This window comes from Pithys albifrons, chromosome 4 (assembly GCF_047495875.1).
Source record: "Pithys albifrons albifrons isolate INPA30051 chromosome 4, PitAlb_v1, whole genome shotgun sequence".
Taxonomy (NCBI): domain Eukaryota; kingdom Metazoa; phylum Chordata; class Aves; order Passeriformes; family Thamnophilidae; genus Pithys; species Pithys albifrons.
The window spans coordinates 80,440,926-80,448,256 of record NC_092461.1 but is presented as its reverse complement, the minus strand read 5'-3'; positions in this window follow the sequence as shown (position 1 = coordinate 80,448,256).

Below are 7,331 nucleotides of genomic sequence, written 5' to 3'. Positions count from 1 at the left end.
GGTAGTTTTTTAGGAGATATGATACTTCCTCTAGGAATATCCAACAACAATCAGAAAGAGAAAACAATTCTCATTTTAAACGAAAAGCTGTCTGTGTGAAAGTTTTATGAATGTAAGTTTTTTAGAGCTATTTCTTTTTTTCCCCCAAGGGAAGAGTGAATGCAAATTCTTAAATTTCAATTAAAAAAAATATCTTGTATCAGCTACTCTACTCTGTAAGCCTGAAAAAATACAGCACACACTGTTATAAATGCTCATGTAACTATATTTCTTTCTTTCTGTGCCACGTGTCTCTGAATACCTATATTATTGTGAGGAACAAACCTAAGATACATTTTATTTTTTCCCATACCATCAGGTAGAACTGTTCCTTCAGGAGGCAATACAAGGTTTAGGGAAGGTAAATAAAGGTTTAAAGGAGACTGTGAAGCACATGAGCTATTTAGTTCAATAAATAATTACATAAAGTAGGACACAGGACAAAAGTCATGCATCTATGTAAGCAGAGTTTGTAAAGCAGAACTAGTTTATGTCCCAAGCTGAATTAATGATGATGTTCAGTGAATACCAAGGGACCTAGACTGAGGCTACTGCTGTGGATGAAAAAAGGGTCTGATTAAAAATCTGATTTAAAAAACAGAACAGAGGAAAGACTCCTGTTCACTTCAGCAGGCCCCAGCTAAATTGTTTCCATGTCCATACTATATATAAAATTCCCATATGTCTTCAGATAGGCACAGTAAAAGAGGCAGGATTTTTTCCCATTATGAAATGTGGAAAAAACTTCCCTATATTCACAGAATAACTACTTTAAGCATGCACATTGGACAGTTATGCAATGTTTTACTATAACTACATGTTCTATACATACCTTAACATACATTCAAACACTTCAGATAAGTTCAACGCAAACTGTTTACATAATGCAATATTGGACACTATTTCAGCAGCCAATGAATCACAAAATATAGTGCTGGACAATGATTCAGTGGAAGGCAGCCAAGAAAGGGAAAGCTAGATCCCCTTAAAAATTCTTGGGGTGTGAAATATTCCATGACCAATATTGTGGGTGGTTTCTCCATGTATGTTTCAGGAAATGCAGTACTTAGATAGTGAATATTGGGTGCTTATGAATACTAAATGTACACTTTGGGATAACAACTCTTTGAAATCTGTTCTGGCCAATAAATGAGGGTTTTCCAGTACCTGAAATTTTTGCTGACAGAGATTTATTGTTCAGTGATGCATGGAGCTTGGAGAAGAGTTAGGAAATGCACAAAGTTATAGCAAGGCCAGAAAAAGCAGACTGCAGTGCAGAAGGGCGAAGCTTGCAGAAAGTTTATGCAAAGAAAAATTCAATGAGATTGGAAAGAGACTTGGACCAAGGTCAGAAGGTTTCTCATTAGTATTTGTGTGCTTCAGTTGCCCTCCAGAATTATGCATTGTTCTTCAAAAGGAATCCAATGTTTTATGCAAGATGTTCAGAGACTTAGTTTTGCTACAGACTCTTTCAGTAAATGTGTTCTTTTCTTTCTTTTTCCCCTGGATAACTCTGCTTTCAGCCCAAATCCACGTTTGTGTACACAGCATTACTTTCTCTAATTGTAGTCTGAAACATACCTCTTGAAGTGTTACTCAGTCATATTTTTAATTGTCAACTAAAATGGTTACATTCTTCTCAGTATTTGTCTTGCTTAAGTCAAGGAATTGTGTTTTCTTGAAGGTTTTGTATCTATGAGGATAACTGTTTCAACTCAGTTAGACTCTTGCCTAGTGAACCATAGAAAGAACCTTTACAGTTAATCACAGTATATTCTCATCTTTGCAAAAAGAGAGGTTTAGTCAATGTCCTTATTTGCCCTTTAGATCTCAGGCTGATAGCCTGCCAAAACATTCTGTCTGCCTTCTCTCCTCTCTCTGCACAGACTCTCAGTGACACTTTCCACCTGAGTTCTGTTTGCCAATGAGAGACAAGATGATAATTTAGTAAACTCTTGAATGGGAAATCAGTGCATCAGATACAGGTAATTTAGATGTGTCCAGAAAGCCTCAGGCTTAGAAACTTTAATAAATTCTAGCATTTCAATAGGTATGATAGACCCATCTTTTGTTTTGACTTTGCAATCTCACCACAGGAGAAGTACATTGTTATTTGTCTACAATGAATGTAACTAATGCCTCAGCTTACAATTCAGTAGTTGAAGGGCTGCAACTGGGTAATTCATTCTCTGCAGTGCACTAAGAAAATAATGTAACTACTTGTCCAAATTGACAGTACAGCTTCTGTATGCTGTCAGACATGTGTTTGCATTCACTCGTGAATTTTTAGGTTGATCTTTGTCTAAGGAACTTATTAAGTGATTCATCCTTGTTTTCCTTGCTGCTAGCATGTATGCTCTACTGATTTTTTTCTTAAAATTTTTCCAACATCTTATAAATGGCTTGATCAATTTGTGACTTCTGGGGAAAGGAAGTACAAAGTCACAAATAGGAGTATTTTTATTTAATAAAAATTTCTACAATCAAAATAGTGTGTATCATATTCCTGAAATGAATAATGAAGATGTACAAAACAAAATAAGTTTCATGAATGGGAGAGACTGACTTTGTACAAATTACAGCCTTTGAGTTGTTATTCTTACATATAAGATATTTGAATAACAGTAGTGATTGTGTGTGTGGCTCATCTTCGCGAACAAAGATTTGGGAAGGGCTGTCCCCACGTGGGTGTGCCCTTCGAGGCTGCGCAGTGGATTTTTAGGTGAGGCTCAGCGTGCGCAGAACTGGCCCCACCGTTTAAGTTCTGAGGTCCATCTGCCACGGCCGAGCGAGCTTGGACAGTGCCAGTGAAGTCCTCAGGACTAGAACCTACAGCACCCGGCATTTCCCAGGAGGTCTCCCATCCAAGTACTAATCCGGGGCTGACCCTGCTTAGCTTCCGAGATCTGACGGAATCGGATGTCAGGGAGGCATTTAACTGCCTAGTAGTGATTGTATAAATATATATATGTATCTTCACATCCACTATTAACAATGCAGCAAATAACTGTTGTAGTCTTATTACTATGTATAATTCCAATGGTATGCATTCAACAGCACTGGCTTAAAAGATTCTATGATAATTATTAGAAAAGGGATTCCAAACTTAATGACAATTTCAGCACTTCTGTATCAGTAATCATTGCAGTAAGAGCTTTATGTGAGACACTAGCAGATGGCATCATGAAACACATCTTTTCTGCTGCTGGGTTTGTATAATGTCCTGCTCATCTGTTTCTATTGGGTGCATAATGTGTTGTTCATGTATTTGTTACCTGGCTTTTTGTTTGACCCTTTAAAATCTGTCAGCAATACAGCAAACCATAATTGATATCTTGGGAGTGAAGAAAAAAAAAACAAAACAGAAAACAAAGAAGAGAGATACTTAGAGAGCTGGTCTGAGAAGAGCAGTGCTGCAGGAACAGACCCTGTCTAACCATGCTACACCAACTGCAAGACTTTTCCAAAAAGGGTTATGGAATGAGCAGGATGCTGAAGGCATTTTCATAACCTAGCTGTACCTGTTACTGAAACAGGCAATTTAGTCGTATACCCAGCAAAACTGTTACTGAATCCTTCGTTCCACTGTAGTGCCAAATTTTGAAACAAAACAACAGTCCCAAAGAAACCCCAAGGAAACAAAGAGTATTAGTCAGGAAGCGAGGGGGGGGGGGGGGGGGGGGCAAGAGGAGGGGGCACCAAACAATGGATACTTGAGAACAGTGAGACCTGTTTATTATTAACACATAAAATTCACATAGTGGTGGATTAAGAAAATACTTGCATAATCAGAACAGGCAAGTGTCCCTACAAATATTTATTAAGCTAAAATAATTGATGTCTAAAAGTAACAGAAACCAAGTAAAAATATGTGAAAAATTAACTACACAAAATTACTATAACAATATGTCATAAAAGGGAATGTGATCTATGAGTGTAGGCATGTCTAACATCTGATTTAAAGTTGTGCAACCAGTATTAGACATTATTATATTATACATTGTATACAGTATATATTATATATTTTATATTATATATTATAGTGGAGGCATTACTTTAAATATTTCCCCAGAAAATGTCCTATTGTTTTTTATTACCAAGTGAAATGCAGAGAAATGTGAAAGAAATCTGAGCTAGAAACAGGGAAATAAAATGTGATGAATTGTGAGGAGCATGGTCTCTGTCATTCTTTAAAAAAAACCTCAGTGAAGCAACAACTGAGATGATGAGAAATAGAAAAAGTAGTGGATGTCACCATACCTTACTTCAAGTGTTTAATATAGGCACCTACATATGAGAAAGTCAGCTAAACACCTATTAGGGTACAAAAGAGAACTAAACATTTCTAGAGCAGATTTCCTCTTACCCTAATTTAGATCTATGCATTTTAGTTTTTTTATAGAGGTGAAAAATTAATTCCACACTTGATGGTTGTCTTTTATGTATGTTCAGTATCTTATTTATTGTGTTCAATTCAACAAGATTTATACACCCACAAGAATAAGTCAAAAATAATTCTGCTCAGTTTGATTTCAATAACTGTAAAAGCATTGATGCTTAGCTCAGTGTATGTGCAGGACAAAGGGAGAGCAAAGGGGAGAAGCTATATGAGAAGAAATTTATTTACAATGGAACAACTCAAATGATTGGTCTACATGAAATGGAAAGCAAGTAATTTACAAGGACAGATAGTTATCCAGATGAGAAGCAATGACATGTAGACTAAGAGACAAAAATACAAATCATGGAGAGCTAGGAACACAATTTAGGGATGATCTCCTAAATTTAGATCTTGAGCGTTGTAGCTAAAAAATACCATTATTTTAAGTGTACTGAGCAATGAACTCTATAGGAATATAAAGTATTCAATAATTTCAATAATTTCAGAAAAAAAAGCCTGGATAAAATAAGTGATATTTATTTGCTAAAAATGATCTATTGCCATGTCATCAAGTTTTATTTATTTAGTCTGTGTTATCTAGATGATGTCTCCAGTCCATGTTATATGTGATGTTTAACATTACTCTGTAATTTTCTTCTTTGGTGAACCAAAGAGCACATTCCAGAGTCCTTATTAATATGCACATTATGTAGCTTGCTTAGACTAGTACAAATAGCAGCAAATGTCACTTAATTCAGAGCAATTCTTCTGCTTTAAAAGCAATGTGAAAATATACAGAATTATTAGAACTAGTTTATTCAACCCAACAGACAACAGGTTTATTCATACGTGTAACTTCATTAGTGTCTGAGTTGAGTATTGTAGTCCTTTCTGGGGTCTTGTGTCCATTTGAGAATCAGTATAACTGTGGGAATGTAAGCTAAATTCTATCCCAACATTTACATCATTAATAGAATAAATTACTTAATTGAACCTCAGCCATCTAACATTTAGACATCAAGTCTGATCAATTCAAGACAATATTAGGTATCAAGATGTTGTCAATAACCATTGAACATCTCACCTTTCTTATCCTAGCTACTTCAAGTATCTGTCCTGAGATTAAATACTGATCTTCTGGAGGCTTTCACTGCTGTTAAAACTAGATTGGACAACAAGTTTTGATTAACCTTTAAAGGGTTGAAATTAAGTGAGAGAAGTCTCTTCTAGATAGTCATTCTATAAGCTGTTCCACAATGGTTTATCACAGTGCCTATTTCAAGCCATAGAAGATACGGGCTGTAGATTGTGCCCCTAAAGGTTCAGAGTTCAAATTCCTCACAAGACCAATATATATGAACCAGATGACAAAAAAAAAAAAAAGCTACAAATTTTTGTTTAGGAGCTACGAATTTACAGCACATTTTTGTATAAAGGATGTTTAGAGTAGAAGCTCAGAATTTGCATTTTCTGGACTAAAAACATAAAGAAAAAATAAGTATACCAAATTGCATGTAAAATTCTTTAAGCAGGCCAAAATAGTTCTTACCTTTGTAACTCAGTCATATAACAAGACAGGTATGTTTCTCTGTATCTCAACACTTGGTCATCCTCACCGAAGCATTCATCACTGTAATTTAATTTTGTAACTAAGGATCCTCTTTTGGAAACACGTCCTCCCAAATATGTATGACAGCTGACTCCAGAGGAGAGTTGGAAAACTGTCATCTTAAAGTCAAGAGATCACATTATGCCTGAATGTCTGTTATAGAGAAACAACAGCCACACAGGTGACAAGAAGAACAGTAATTTCAGTAATTTCAAGGAAGAAATTTCTTAACTCAGGCCAAGTTAAGAGGTGTACAGCAAAAAGAGTGACTTTATACTCTCCAATTTCCTCAAGATCAGGCATTTTGATGCTTAGTGAGAGAAAAACTGGATGAAGGTAACCCCTGTTGCTTGCTAAGAACTGTACTAGGGTAATATAGGGTTTTTTACAATGATAAAGCTTGTGTTGTTTCTAAGGTAGCTTAAACTGCACATATGACAATGTTTATTTCAGTTCTAAGGACCTTATAGCTCAGTAAAAGCTTTCTGCATATTTAGTTGCAGGTTAATTTATGTTTCAGAATGCAACTGTGTCTTCATGGAATATTTTAAACATCTGCTGCAAAGCAAGTTTTCTTGTCTGTGCTAGATGTCTTTGGAGACAACTGCTTCTACTCAGATAGGACAATTACTCTCAGGGAGATTTCCTTGGGTGGTCAGATTGCTCTTATGACGGCACAGGAACACTTTCACTACCACTCTACTCCTCCCAATTTCCAATATGCACCTTCTTACAGTATCATCTGGAACAGCTTTATCATCCTCTCTAATTGAAATGAATATTTCAAATAGGCTCTTGGCCTGCCATTAGCGTGGGGTTGGCTGGATGAGCAGCAAGGCCACTTACATGTATGTGTTTCACATACATTTTTGAGGACTTGAGTGCTGAGGACCAAAGATTTGAGCCTTTCCACACACATTCAGCAGCTTGTGCTTGGTAAAATGTTGTTTGTCCCTACTCTGCCTGCCATCTCCTGTGGCACTCTTACGTCTGTTTCCAAAACCAGAAACTTATGCACAATCCTTTCCACTGGCCACTGCTTGGTATAAATTAGCAAACAGCACCCCAGAAAAATTACATTTTTAACCTCACACTGTTGTTCCCCAGGCTGATATCATACTGTGCTGCCATAAGGTTTTTGTTACGACAATAAAGTAGCTCTTTTCAAAATAAAGATTCTGACTGCCAGAGGGATTGTAGTAATTACACTTTCTTATGTACATTCAAAAGTTGATGCCAACATTTGGGTTCAAGGTCCCTGCAGAAGGGTTTTACTGCATGGCAGGGATCTGCTGACCCCAC